The sequence below is a fragment of the Balaenoptera physalus genome (genome assembly GCF_965194825.1).
Source record: "Balaenoptera physalus genome assembly, chromosome: 3".
In the NCBI taxonomy this organism is placed as follows: domain Eukaryota; kingdom Metazoa; phylum Chordata; class Mammalia; order Artiodactyla; family Balaenopteridae; genus Balaenoptera; species Balaenoptera physalus.
This window is the reverse complement of record NC_138890.1, coordinates 165,043,806-165,059,602: the sequence shown is the minus strand read 5'-3', so window position 1 is coordinate 165,059,602 and position 15,797 is coordinate 165,043,806. Positions and strand designations below refer to the sequence as shown.

The 15,797-nt window shown below is 35.2% G+C and overlaps 1 long non-coding RNA gene across 1 annotated transcript in view; it reads left to right on the top strand.

Annotated features, from left to right (window-relative positions):
* Positions 1 to 12,591, top strand: part of LOC309658426 — a 179,209-nt gene extending 166,618 nt beyond the window's left edge. Inside the window, exon 4 of the long non-coding RNA XR_014262231.1 lies at positions 11,248 to 12,591. This is a non-coding gene — a long non-coding RNA (uncharacterized lncRNA). The remainder of the gene's footprint in view (positions 1 to 11,247) is intronic.
* Positions 12,592 to 15,797: the final 3,206 nt, after the last annotated feature.

Below are 15,797 nucleotides of genomic sequence, written 5' to 3'. Positions count from 1 at the left end.
TGTGCTTCCTCTTAAAGCTTGTAGACTATGGAAAAGAGATAGAAATAAAAATGTCAAAACCATTATTATAGAATGGGAAGTACGGGGTGTTATTCCCTGGGCCCCTAATTAAGAGTCAGGGAGCTTGATTTATTCAAGTATAGTGGAATATTTAGAAGACAGGAAGAAGTATTCCTGTATCAATTGGTAGAGCAGTCACTAGTATTTTTGTGTCTAGGAGAAAATGCAAACTATCTTTTGGATTACCATTCTTTTTCAGACTTTTCCATGGCCTGGCCCCTTCTCAGTGATGCTGACTGAAAGGGATTAGGGATCTTTTTGCCCCAGAAAAAGTTACAACAGTGGTGGCAATAGCCAGAACAGATAGTGTTGCATCCTGTTGCAGATACTCCTTGAGAGGAGGGGATGATGTTATCACAGATTATGAACCTGGTATCTTCTCTTTGGACGAAAAACATGATTAGAACCTCTTTCTAGATTGTCCAGAATGAAGTCCACTCACATTAAAGGCTCCAAAGACCTCAGAGGGGAACTCACGAGGAAGCAAGAGGGCATCTTTATTTGAGATCCAGAAATATCTCCAGGACCTGTTGGTTTGTCTAGATTATTCCTCTGTGGCTATGTTTTGAGTCTTTGCAGCACCAGCCACCCAGGCACAGTGGCAGACCCCCAAAACAGAGACTGGATGTGACTGTGCATAAGACTTCTAGCCTTGGACAATAAGCGTGAGCCTTTGTGGGACCCTAGAGAATCTTTCCAGGAATATGACTCACTAGATGAATCATCAAAATAGAGACCAAGATTCACTAGAGTGTGCTAGACATTTTTTTTCCAGTTAAGGTTTATTGGAACTCTGTGGTCTAATTTACAATGCTCCAATCTTCCAGCAGTCAAGGAAAATTTTTGCAACTGATATTTTTGTAATTTGGAGCTTCCGGCAAAGGGAGGCAGCTTCCATCCAGACGTGCCCCTTGGGGTTTTGGACTCCCTGGGGTTTTAATGACCCTGACATAACTAGTAGGTACGTTGCTTTTATTTTTTGTTTTGTTTCTGTTGTTTTGGTTGTTGTTTTGTTTTGAAGACAAGGTGTTAGAAACCACAAACACTTTTTTGTTTAATTTTTGTTGAAAGAGGGTAAGATTTAACTGGGTTGGAGATATACACTATCCATTGGGGTGGGAAAAATTACTTTAAAGTTTTTTAATATAATATATATAGATATATATATGTATAGATATATAGACACATACATACTACTGTATTTGAGGGAGATCTGATTATTGTTATAGTAACCTCTAAATACCTGATCAAGTATTTCAAAATGATTTGCTCAGTGGTCTGTTTAAAATTGTAATTTGAGTTTTTCTTTATAATGAAAATTCCCTGTAAATATTTCCCCTATGTCTGTATTTAGAAAGTGTTATTTTTGAAAATTAATTATACACGAGTAGACCTGTATGTTTATGTTACCTGAAAGATTGATTATAGTAGGTCTATCTATACATTAGACTAAGCATTGAGGGGATGAATATCCTTGTCTGAAGTTTCCAAATCACATCAAAGAAATAGAGCAAAAAATATATATGTAATTAACAATGATACAAAAATATTGGTCACTTTTTACATTTCATAAAGAATCATGGCTACAGATGATTTTAAAGTATTATTACTATTTTTAATTTCAGGCAGTTTTTTTTTTATTGGAGTATAGTTAATTTACAGTGTTGTGTGAGTTACAAGTGTAGCAAAGTAACTTTTTTTTGTAATACAGTTTATTACAAAATATTGAGTATCGTTCTTTGTACTATACATAGGTCCTTGTTGTTTATCTATCTTATATATTAGTAGTATGTATATGTTACTCCCAACTTCATAATTTATTCCTCCCCCCCACATTTCCCCTTTGGTAACCATAAGTTTGTTTTCCCCTTTGGTAACCATAAGTTTGTTTTCCCCTTTGGTAACCATAAGTTTGTTTTCTTTATCTGTGAGTTGGTTTCTGTTTGGTAAATAAGTTCATGTGTATCATTTTTTCTTTTTTAGTTCCACACTCTAGTAATATCATATGGTATTTGTCTTTCTCTGTCTGACTTAACTTCACTTAGTATGATTAACTCTAGTTCCATCCATGTTGCTGAAAATGGCATTATTTCATCTTTTTCATGTCTGAGTAGTGTTCCGTTTTATATATATATATATATATATATACATATATACATATATACATATATATATATATGTATATATATATATATATGTATATATATATATATACACATATATATATATACCACATCTTCTTTGTCCATTCATCTGTCAATAGATATTCAGGCTGCTTCCATGTCCTGGCTATTGTAAATAGTGCTGCAGTGAACACTGGGGTGCATGCATCTTTTTGAATTATGGTTTTCTCTAGATATGTGCTCAGAAGTGGGATTGCTGGATCATATGGTAGTTCTATTTTTAGTTGTTTAAGGAACCTCCATACTGTTCTGCATAGTGGCTGTACCATTTTACATTCCCACCAACCGTGTAAGAGGGTTCCCTTTTCTCCACGCCCTCTCCAGCATTTATTGTTTGTAGACCTTTTGATTATGGCCATTCTCACTGGTGCGAGGTGGTTCCTCATTGTAGTTGTTTTTTTTTTTTTTTTTTTTTTTTTTTTTAGTTGTTTTGTTTGTTTTTTTATACTGCAGGTTCTTATTAGGCATCAATTTTATACATATCAGTGTATACATGTCAATCCCAATCGCCCAATTCAGCACACCACCATCCCCACCTCACCGCAGTTTTCCCCCCTTGGTGTCCATATGTCCATTCTCTACATCTGTGTCTCAACTTCTGCCCTGCAAACTGGCTCATCTGTACCATTTTTCTAGGTTCCACATACATGCATTAATATATGATATTTGTTTTTCTCTTTCTGACTTACTTCACTCTGTATGACAGCCTCTAGATCCATCCATGTCTCAACAAATGACTCAATTTCGTTCCTTTTTATGGCTGAGTAATATTCCATTGTATATATGTACCACATCTTCTTTAACCATTCGTCTGTTGATGGGCATTTAGGTTGCTTCCATGACCTGGCTATTGTAAATAGTGCTGCAATGAACATTCGGGTGCATGTGTCTTTTTGAATTACGGTTTTCTCTGGGTATATGCCCAGTAGTGGGATTGCTGTGTCATATGGTAATTCTATTTTTAGTTTTTTAAGGAACCTCCATATTGTTCTCCAGAGTGGCTGTATCAATTTACATTCCCACCAACAGTGCAAGAGGGTTCCCTTTTCTCCACACCCTCTCCAGCATTTGTTGTTTGTAGATTTTCTGATGATCCTCATTCTAACAGGAGTGAGGTGATACCTCATTGTAGTTTTGATTTGCATTTCTCTAATAATTAGTGATGTTGAGCAGCTTTTCATGTGCTTCGTGGCCGTCTGTATGTCTTCTTTGGAGAAATGTCTATTTAGGTCTTCTGCCCATTTTTGGATTGGGGTGTTTGTTTCTTTGATATTGAGCTGAATGAGCTGTTTATATATTTTGGAGATTAATCCTTTGTCCGTTGATTCATTTGCAAATATTTTCTCCCATTCTGAGGGTTGTCTTTTCGTCTTGTTTATGGTTTCCTTTGCTGTGCAAAAGCTTTGAAGTTTCATTAGGTCCCACTTGTTTATTTTTGTTTTTATTTCCATTACTCTAGGAGGTGGATCAAAAAAGATCTTGCTGTGATTTATGTCAAAGAGTGTTCTTCCTATGTTTTCCTCTAAGAGTTTTATAGTGTCCAGTCTTATATTTAGGTCTCTAATCCATTTTGAGTTTATTTTTGTGTATGGTGTTAGGGAGTATTCTAATTTCATTCTTTTACATGTAGCTGTCCAGTTTTCCCAGCACCACTTATTGAAGAGACTGTCTTTTCTCCATTGTATATCTTTGCCTCCTTTGTCATAGATTAGTTGACCATAGGTGCGTGGGTTAATCTCTGGGCTTTCTATCTTGTTCCATTGATCTATGTTTCTGTTTTTGTGCCAGTACCATATTGTCTTGATTACTGTAGCTTTGTAGTATAGTCTGAAGTCAGGGAGTCTGATTCCTCCAGCTCCATTTTTTTGCCTCAAGACTGCTTTGGCTATTCGGGGTCTTTTGTGTCTCCATACAAATTTTAAGATGATTTGTTCTAGCTCCGTAAAAAATGCCATTGGTAATTTGATAGGGATTGCATTGAATCTGTAGATTGCTTTGGGTAGTATACTCATTTTCACAATGTTGATTCTTCCAATCCAAGAACATGGTATATCTCTCCATCTGTTGGTATCATCTTTAATTTCTTTCATCAGTGTCTTATAGTTTTCTGCATACAGGTCTTTTGTCTCCCTAGGTAGGTTTATTCCTAGGTATTTTATTCTTTTTGTTGCAATGGTAAATGGGAGTGCTTCCATAATTTCTCTTTCAGATTTTTCATCATTAGTGTATAGGAATGCAAGAGATTTCTGTGCATTAATTTTGTATCCTGCAACTTTACCATATTCATTAATTAGCTCTAGCAGTTTTCTGGTGGCAGTTTTAGGATTCTCTATGTATAGTATCATGTCATCCGCAAACAGTGACAGTTTTACTTCCTCTTTTCCAATTCGTATTCCTTTTATTTCTTTTTCTTCTCTGATTGCCGTGGCTAGGACTTCCAGAACTATGTTGAATAATAGTGGTGAGAGTGGACATCCTTGTCTCGTTCCTGATCTTAGAGGAAATGCTTTCAGTTTTTCACCATTGAGAATGATGTTTGCTGTGGGTTTGTCATATATGGCCTTTATTATGTTGAGGTAGGTTCCCTCTATGCCCACTTTCTGGAGAGTTTTTATCAGAAATGGGTGTTGAATTTTGTCAAAAGCTTTTTCTGCATCTATTGAGATGATCATATGGTTTTTATTCTTCAATTTGTTAATATGGTGTATCACATTGATTGATTTGCGTATATTGAAGAATCCTTGCATCCCTGGGATAAATCCCACTTGATCGTGGTGTATGATCCTTTTAATGTGTTGTTGGATTCTGTGTGCTAGTATTTTGTTGAGGATTTTTGCATCTATATTCATCAGTGATATTGGTCTGTAATTTTCTTTTTTTGTAGTGTCTTTGTCTGGTTTTGGTATCAGGGTGATGGTGGCCTCATAGAATGAGTTTGGGAGTGTTCCTTCCTCTGCAATTTTTTGGAAGAGTTTGAGAAGGATGGGTGTTAGCTCTTCTCTAAATGTTTGATAGAATTCACCTGTGAAGCCATCTGGTCCTGGACTTTTGTTTGTTGGAAGATTTTTAATCACAGTTTCAATTTCATTACTTGTGATTGGTCTGTTCATATTTTCTGTTTCTTCCTGATTCAGTCTTGGAAGGTTATACCTTTCTAAGAATTTGTCCATTTCTTCCAGGTTGTCCATTTTATTGGCATAAAGTTGCTTATAGTAGTCTCTTAGGATGTTTTGTATTTCTGCAGTGTCTGTTGTAACTTCTCCTTTTTCATTTCTGATTTTATTGATTTGAGTCCTCTCCCTCTTTTTCTTGATGAGTCTGGCTAATGGCTTATCAATTTTGTTTATCTTCTCAAAGAACCAACTTTTAGTTTTATTGATCTTTGCTATTGTTTTCTTTGTTTCTATCTCATTTATTTCTGCTCTGATCTTTATGATTTCTTTCCTTCTGCTAACTTTGGGTTTTGTTTGTTCTTCTTTCTCTAGTTTCTTTAGGTGTAAGGTTAGATTGTTTACTTGAGATTTTTCTTGTTTCTTTAGGTAGGCTTGTATAGCTATAAACTTCCCTCTTAGAACCGCTTTTGCTGCATCCCATAGGTTTTGGGTCGTCGTGTTTTCATTGTCATTTGTCTCTAGGTATTTTCTTATTTCCTCTTTGATTTCTTCAGTGATCTTTTGGTTATTTAGTAACGTATTGTTTAGCCTCCATGTGTTTGTCTTTTTTACGTTTTTTTCCCTGTAATTCATTTCTAATCTCATAGCGTTTTGGTCAGAAAAGATGCTTGGTATGATTTCAATTTTCTTAAATTTACTGAGGCTTGATTTGTGACCCAAGATGTGATCTATCCTGGAGAATGTTCCGTGCGCACTTGAGAAGAATGTGTAATCTGCTGTTTTTGGATGGAATGTCCTATATATATCAATTAAATCTATCTGGTCTATTGTGTCATTTAAAGCTTCTGTTTCCTTATTTATTTTCATTTTGGATGATCTGTCCATTGGTGTAAGTGAAGTGTTAAAGTCCCCCACTATTATTGTGTTACTGTCGATTTCCTCTTTTATAGCTGTTAGCAGTTGCCTTATGTATTGAGGTGCTCCTATGTTGGGTGCATATATATTTATAATTGTTATATCTTCTTCTTGGATTGATCCCTGGATCATTATGTAGTGTCCTTCCTTGCCTCTTGTAACATTCTTTATTTTAAAGTCTATTTTATCTGATATGAGTATAGCTACTCCAGCTTTCTTTTGATTTCCATTTGCATGGAATATCTTTTTCCATCCCCTAACTCTCAGTCTGTATGTGTCCCTAGGTCTAAAGTGGGTCTCTTGTAGACAGCATATATATGGGTCCTGTTTTTGTATCCATTCAGCCAGTCTACGTCTTTTGGTTGGGGCGTTTAATCCATTCACGTTTAAGGTAATTATCGATATGTATGTTCCTATGACCATTTTCTTAATTGTTTTGGGTTTGTTTTTGTAGGTCCTTTTCTTCTCTTGTGTTTCCCACTTAGAGAAGTTCCTTTAGCATTTGTTGTAGAGCTGGTTTGGTGGTGCTGAATTCTCTTAGCTTTTGCTTGTCTGTAAAGCTTTTGATTTCTCCATCAAATCTAAATGAGATCCTTGCCGGATAGAGTAATCTTGGTTGTAGGTTCTTCCCTTTCATCACTTTAAGTATATCATGCCACTCCCTTCTGGCTTGCAGAGTTTCTGCTGAGAAATCAGCTGTTAACCTTATGGGAGTTCCCTTGTATGTTATTTGTCGTTTTTCCCTTGCTGCTTTCAATAATTTTTCTTTGTCTTTAATTTTTGCCACTTTGATTACTATGTGTCTCGGCGTGTTTCTCCTTGGGTTTATTCTGTATGGGACTCTCTGCGCTTCCTGGACTTGGGTGGCTATCTCCTTTCCCATGTTAGGGAAGTTTTCGACTATAATCTCTTCAAATATTTTCTCTGGTCCTTTCTCTCTCTCTTCTCCTTCTGGGACCCCTATAATGCGAATGTTGTTGCGTTTAATGTTGTCCCAGAGGTCTCTTAGGCTGTCTTCATTTCTTTTCATTCTTTTTTCTTTAGTCTGTTCCGCAGCAGTGAATTCCACCATTCTGTCTTCCAGGTCACTTATCCGTTCTTCTGCCTCAGTTATTCTGCTATGGATTCCTTCTAGTGTAGTTTTCATTTCAGTTATTGTATTGGTCATCTCTGTTTGTTTGTTCTTTAATTCTTCTAGGTCTTTGTTAATCATTTCTTGCATCTTCTCAATCTTTGCCTCCATTCTTATTCCGAGGTCCTGGATCATCTTCACTATCATTATTCTGAATTCTTTGTCTGGAAGGTTGCCTATCTCCACTTCATTTAGTTGTTTTTCTGGGGTTTTTTCTTGTTCCTTCATCTGGTATATAGCCCTCTGCCTTTTCATCTTCTCTATCTTTCTGTAACTGTGGTTTTTGGTCCGCAGGCTGCAGGATTGTAGTTTTTCTTGCTTCTGCTCTCTGCCCTCTGGTGGTTGAGGCTATCTAAGAGGCTTGATGGGAGGCTCTGGTGGTGGGTAGAGCTGACTGTTGCTGTCCTCATTGTAGTTTTGATTTACCTTTCTCTAATAATTAGCGATTTGAGCATCCTTTCATGTGCCTGTTGGCCATCTCTATGTCTTCTTGGGAGAAATGTCTATTTAGATCTCCTGCAATTTTTTTCATTGAGTTTTTCTTTTTATATTGAGCTGTGTGAGCTGTTTGTATATTTTAGAGTTTAATCCCTCATGGGTTACATCGTTTGCAAATATTTTCTCCCATTCTGTAGGCTCTTTTCGTTTTGTTTATGGTTTCCTTTGCTGCGCAAAAGATTTTCAGTTTAACTAAGTCCCATTTGTTAATTTTTGTTTCCATTTTCATTGCTCTAGGAGGTGGTTCCAAAAAGATTTTGCTACAATTTATGTCAAAGTGTCTTCTGCCTATGTTTTCCTCTAGGAGTTTTATAGTATCCACTCTTACATTTAGGTCTTTAACTCATTTTAAGATTATTTTTGCGTATGATGTTAAAGAATGTTCAATTTCATTCTTTTACATGTAGCTGTCCAGTTTTCCCAGCACCAGTTATTGAAGAGGCTGTCTTTTCTCTACTGCGTATTCTTGCCTTTGTTGTCATAGATTAATTGACCATAGGTGGTTGGGTCTACTTCGGGGCTCTCTTTCCTGTTCCATTGATCTATATTTCTGTTTTGTGCCAGTACCATGTTGTTTTCATGACTGTAACTTTGTAGTATGGTCTGAAGTCAGGAAGTCTGTTACCTCCAGCTCCGTTTTTCTTTCTTAAAGTTGGTGTGGCTAATAGGGGTCTTTGTGTTTTCATACAAATTAAAAAATTTTTTGTTCTAGTTCTGTGAAAAATGCCATTGGTCATTTGATAGGGATTGCGTCGAATCTGTGGATTGTCTTGGGTTATATGATCATTTTAACAATATTGATTCTTCCAGTCCAAGAACATGGTATATCATCCAACTGTTTGTGTCATGTTTAATTTCTTTAATCAGCATCTTATGGTGTTCAGAGTACAGTTCTTTTGTCTCCTTAGGTAAGTTTGTTCTTAGGTATTTTATTTCTTTTGATGTGATGGTAAATAGGATTGTTTCCTTAATTTTTCTTTCTGATCTTTTGTTGGCTTTAAGTGGGCTTTAAGGCTTCAGTTCCCCCCTATACTCCTGGTCCAACCACACACCTGGGGGGGCCTTCAGGCAGATTTTTTTAAAGCTATTTGAATGTATATTCAAGGGCAGCAACAAATCTCTCATCCTTGGATTTAATACATCTTTTTATTGCATTATAGATGAATTTACTTTACAAGATAGTTACTTACCTTTGCTCTGATAGATTCACCAGTTCTTTTATAATAAGTTTGGTTCAGCTCAGCATCTAAATTCTACAAAATTAGTCTTGCTCATTTCCATTTAGATGAGCGCCTGATTAAAGTACAATGGCACTCTGACTTCTTAATATAAACCTTTACATTTTTTTATAGGAAAGTTTTACACAGTTTAACACAATAAAATTTGATGCCATTCAAGCACTATATATTTGTCTTAGTTCATGTTTTCATTATGATGTGCTTGAGTTCTAAGGTTTGTGTAAGTGTATAAAGATTTCTAGTAACATTTTCCCCAGAATAGTATTTTAATTTTTATAAGGAACTTGAAAATTAATAGTTAGTATATGAGGAGAAACATGTGAAGAATAAAGAGGTGAATAAAGATGAAAAATTAAAAATTGAGGATAATAATGAGGATGTGAACTAAAACACTGGCTGCATTGTCTTCTATGAATAATTTTCCAGACTTTACTGAGTATATCCATGTTTTCTCATTCTTCTCAAACATTGGAAGGGCTTTCTTTCTTTTAAATCTCTCAGTAATTATTCTTGTTATCCTCTACTAGTGACTTATGAAAGAAATTTCTCCTGCCGTTACTTGATTTTCTCTGTTTCCTTAATCTCTTCCTGTGTATTGGATCATCACATCAACATTCAAATATGCTCTAGAATCTCTTACCTCAAATAGAAAAAAAAAAAAAAAAGACAGTAAAAATATTAGTTAGATCTCTGAAATAAATGTCTGGTCCAGAAAATAACTTAATGATATGAATTCTGGCACAGACATCACCTTCTTAAGTCCAGAGAAATGTCTTTCTTTTATTTTTTCCTCCTCTAACACATTACTGTGCATTGTCTTATTGGAACAAGCTACTAAATCTCTCCAACCCTTCAACGTGTCATTGAATTCATATTCTGCAACTTCCTGTCCCAATAATGTTAATCTCACCATTTCTTTTATCCCTTGTTTGATTATCTAGAAAGTAAAGATAATATCTGTAGCAGACATAAGTGGTTGCCTACCTCACTTTCAATCTCCCTACTTGGTTATTTTGTTCATGTTTTTAATTCTCTCCCATAGGACTCACTGTTAAATCCTGCGTACTCTAAGCTGATCATTAAAATCTTATTCTCTTTGCCAGTGATAGATCTAGGGATGATTACGAAACTTTGATCCTACCCTAAAGATAAAAAATATATTTTAATCATGGTTAAATTTGTATTCATCTTCATTTACATTTGGAGAAGTCTGCTGGAAAGAGTCTGGGGAAAGTTGCCCCTTTAAAAAAGAAAACTCACGCAAGAAGAGTTACCCACATTTTCTACTACACGTTCTCATGCTTACACACAGAGTCATAACCATTTTACTCTCATGAAGGGAGGAAGGCTGAGAACAAAGGTGCTGAGGAGGGCGGGTCAGAAAATAACGAAAAGAGCTGGGTTCTTGATGACATCATTCAGCCACTGAATTAAACAACCCTGGGGGTGCCTGACCTTTAGAGTCTTTGCTATATGAGGTAATAAATTTTTCTTACTGAATTGGGATTTTCTATTTTTTTCAGGCAAAAGAATCTTATATAGTGTAGTACTTACCCACAAGTCTGGTGAGATGATTTAATAAGTTAATTCACATATACCACATAGCAGAGAGCTTGGGACATAAAATACTTAAAAATGGAAATTATTACAATTGAATTTTCCCCTCTTCCTCTCCTTCTTCTCCTTCTTCTTCTCATAGTATTAGTATTAGTAATAATTAGTACTGTTTTATTTTACGATTTCATGCGGTCTAAGTAAATTTAATTTCCCCAATAGCAGTACCATGCATCTTTATGAAAGAAAACAAGAAACACTATCAAGCAATTAGATAAACACATAACATTTTCTGTAGTTTAAGAATCATCTTTTGGCTTACAAGATTTTCAAATGTAGGGGATTTTAAATGCCTCCTCCGTTCTTCATTACCTGCTGAGTTATCCGTGACCTAAATATATGCCTCATCCTTATATTTTTACCATTAGACTCATATGCCTCCTTCAGGGGTGATGCATTCTACTCAATAATGACAGATAATGATATAAAATTTAAGCAAATAGTAATGTTATAAATGGACCTTAATCATTTCAAATCTTATGTTTCTCACTCAGAAAGGACCAAGCTTTCCAAAATAGTAGTGGACCAGATGGAAGAAATGTAATATTCAAAGGCAAATCTATATACGTTACTTCAGATATATCAAGTAAAGGTAAAAATGGATATTTGTTTCTGAAGAGAGATGAAACACCTTGCTAATTTTCATTAAGTACTTAGTCTTAATGAATTTCACTTAAATCATACGTAATTTTTAAATAGATCTTTATTGGAGTATAATTGCTTCACAATACTGTGTTAGTTTCTGCTGTACAGCAAAGTGAATCAGCCATATGCATACATATATCCCCATATCCCTCTTGAGCCTCCCTCCCATCCTCCCTATCCCACCCCTCTAGGTCATCGCAAAGCACCGAGCTGATCTCCCTGTGCTGTGCTGCTTCTTCCCACTAGCAAACTGTTTTACATTTGGTAGTGTATGTATGTCAATGCTACTCTCAGTTCGCCCCAGCTTTCCCTTCCACCCCAATATCCTCAAGTCCATTCTCTATGTCTACATCTTTATTCCTGCCCTGCCACTAGGTTCATCAGTACCATTTTTTTTTTTTTAGATTGCATATATGGAATCTATTCCATATATGCGTTAGCATACGTATTTGTTTTTCTTTTTCTGACTTACTTCACTCTGTATGACAGACTCTAGGTCCATCCACCTCACTACAAATAACTCAGTTTCGTTTCTTTTTATGTCTGAGTAATATTCCATTGTCTATAGGTGCCACATCTTCTTTATCCATCTAGGTTAGTTCTATGTCCTGGTTATTGTAAATAGTGCTGCAGTGAACACTGTGGTACATGTCTCTTTTTTGAATTATGCTTTTCTCAGGGTATATGCCCAGTAGTGGGATTGCTGGGTCATATGGTAGTTCTATTTTTAGTTTTTTAAGGAACCTCCACACTGTTCTCCATAGTTGTATCAACTTACATTCCCACCAACAGTGCAGGAGGGTTCCCTTTTCACCACACCCTTTCCAGCATTTATTGTTTCTCGATTTTTTGATAATGGCCATTCTGACCGGTGTGAGGTATCACCTCACTGTAGTTTTGACTTGCATTTCTCTAATAATTAGTGATGTTGAGCATCTTTTCGTGTGCCTCTTGGCCATCTGTATGTCTTCTGGGACCTAATTAAACTTAAAAGCTTTTGCACAGCAAAGGAAACCATAAATAAGATGAAAAGACAACCCTCAGAATGGGAGAAAATATTTGCCAATGAAACAATAGATAAAGGATCAATCTCCTAAATATACAAACAGCTCGTGCAGCTCAATATCAAAAAAAACAAACAATCCAATTAAAAAATGGGCGGAAGACGTAAATAGACATTTCACCAAAGACATAAGTAATTTTTTGATCGACTTGAATGCCAGCTTTATATTCAGAGTGGTCAAGTTCAAATAATTTTTGGGAGAACTGAGCACACATGCAACAAAATGTGAGGACATTAATCGAAATTTAAGGACTATAAACTTTCCAAATAACTCTAACATAAAATCAGTGAAAAAATTTAAGCAATATATAATACTGACATAACTGTTGCTTCAGTCTTCTTGTAAATTAAATAGAAATAACACCGATAAGTAAATTTTCTTATATGGGTTTAATAAAAAATGGTTCTTGAAAACTAAAAAAGAGAAAAATTAAGTACATAATTACATTGGAGTCAAAGTACGTTTTATTGTTGTTGTTGTGATAACAGTTGCTAATTTTCAACAATACAGGAATTGTTGCCTAACTATAGTTTTCTTTGTTCCAAATAGATTTTTCAAAGTAAAAATATGACATAAATTTTGCCCATAAGATGATTAGACAAAACTGGCATTGGGATGGAAAGTCATGTGTTTCAAGACCCTTCACACCAAGAGATATTTAGGCATTATTACTTAGATTAATTGAGCTTTTATTAAAGCTAATTTTCTAGTATTCACACTTCAAAATACAGATGGAAATAAAATATATAGTTCTCAGTTTGGCAGGAGTGTACTATACAATTTATAATAAAGTTGATTTATATTAATTGCTAGAAAATTTATGGGCAACAGATTTATTTTAATGGAGTCATTTATGGTCCTAATTTGTTTTATTGATATTAGGATCCGGACATCTTGCTGTTTTAAAAAGATACTCAAGCACAGGGAGATCAGCTCCGTGCTTTGTGACCACCTAGAGGGGTGGGATAGGGACGGGGGAAGGGAGAGGCAAGAGGGAGGGCATCTGGGGCTATATGTATATGTATAGCTGATTCACTTTGATATACAGCAGAAACTAACACAACACTGTAAAGGAATTATACTCCAATAAAGATGTTAAAAAAAAAAAGTTAACAAACAGCAAATTAAAAATGGATGATTTTTTTAATCCATTTACAATTAATTAAATAGTACATTTTGTTTTCTTTTCTTTTTTCTCCTTATGATTGTTGTTTTTCATTGTCGCCCCTATGTCCTTATGCTAATAAATAAAGTTGGTTTCTGCTAAATACAGTATTGAAAATCAAGAAGGAAATACACTATTCTCTTATTCTCCTTTAATTTGAAAATATGTGTATTGGCACCACTATACTGCTTTCAGTTAACGTTAATTTGTGTGTACTTTACATTTTTTTATCAGTCTTGCTAAGGGTTTCTCTTAGTTTCCTGTTGCTGCTGTACCAAATTAACACAATCTTAGTGACTTAAAACACCACAAATTGATTATTTTACAGTTCTGGAGATCACAGTTCAAAATAGGTCTAGCTAAGCTACAGTTAAAATGTTTACAGGACCCCATTCCTTCTGCACATTCTGGGAATCCAGTTTCTTGCCTTTCTCAGCTTCTAGAGGCTCTCCCCAATCCTCAGCTACTGGCCCCCTTCCATACTTACAGCCTGAAATGAGATCATTCTCACTTTGCTTCCACTGTCACATCTCCTTCTCTGACTCCGACACTTCTGCTTCCCTCGTCTACTCTTTTTCAAAATAAGGACCTTTGTGATTACACTGGCTCACCAGGGTAATTCAGGAAACGCTATGGAGATCCTGACTTAACTGCATCTGCAATGTCTCTTTGCCATGTAAGGGAACATATTCCCAGGTTCTGGGAAATAACACTTATACAACTTGGGAGGGGGTATTATTCTACTACTACAGAGTTTATCAATTTTATTAAACTTTCAAAGATTAACGCTTATGGCTTTGTTATTTTTCTCTATTTTATATCTTTGATCTTTGTTCTCATCATTCTACTTTTTATCCTTCTTCTTCCTCTGGGTTTTAAATTTCCCCTTTTCCTTTTTAGAATCTTGAGATGGAGGCTTAGCTGATTGATTTTTTAAACTTTCATATTTAAATGATAAAGTATAGCCAAAGACTGTTTTGCCTCAATCATATAAGTTTTGATAAGGTACATTTCTATTTCCATACTGTCAATAATATATTTTAAATTCCCATTGCATTTTTTTAAACAAGTGTTCATTTAGACACGTACTGCTAATTCTCAAACACATAAGATTATCTCATTATTCTTCGCGAAAGCATTTATTCATTTATGTATGTTCACAGAACATATGATCCTTTGTGACTTATTGAGACTTGTTTTATAGCCCCAAAGACTATGTATTTTAGCTGCCAGATGTAGTATTCTATAAATTTCTGTTAGGTAAGTTAGATAATAATATAGTTTAAAACTTTTATATCTAGAAGAGATACAGCAGAGGAGAAGGGGTTGAGAGGTGGGCAAAATGGGTAAAAGGGATCGACTCTGTGGTGATGGATGATAACTACACTTTTGATGATGATCCCGTTGTGTATTGAATTACAGTGTTGCACACCGGAAACTTTTATAATGGTATACATCAATTTTACTTCAATAAAAAATAAAGCTTTTATAGCATTACTGATTTTTTTGTTTTTAATTATGCGAAAATCCTATTTGAAATAGCTGTGGTTCATTGTATATTTTTCTGTAACTCCTGTTAATTCTGTCAGTGTTTTAAATGTATGTTGCTTTGTGTTATTACTGGTTATTTTCTAAATTCAGCTTTTTAATCTTTACCTTTTCAAAGTGACTTAAATTATGCCAATTAGCCATTATTGTAAGTAAAATACCATGTATTGTTGTTTTGTCCTTTGTACTTTAGTTGTCACTCATTCTTTTTTATTGTTTCATTGTTTCATTTCATTGTTTCATTGTTTCATTCTTTTTTATGGCTGAGTAGTGTTCCATTGTATGCATGTACCACATCTTCTTTATCCATTCGTCTGTCGATGGACATTTAGGTTGTTTCCACGTCTCGGCTATTGTGAATAGTGCTGCAGTGAACATTTGGGTGCATGTATGTTTTTTTTTTTTTTTTTTTTTTGCATGTATCTCTTTGAATTATAGTTTTGTCCAGATATATGCCCAGGAGTGGGATTGCTATATCATATGGCAACTCTATTATTGGTTTTTTGAGGAACCTCCATACTGTTTTCCGTAGTGGCTGCACCACCTTATATTCCCACCAACAGTGTGGAAGGGTTCCCTTTTCTTTCTGGAATTTCTTGACATGTCATCAGACACAACATAA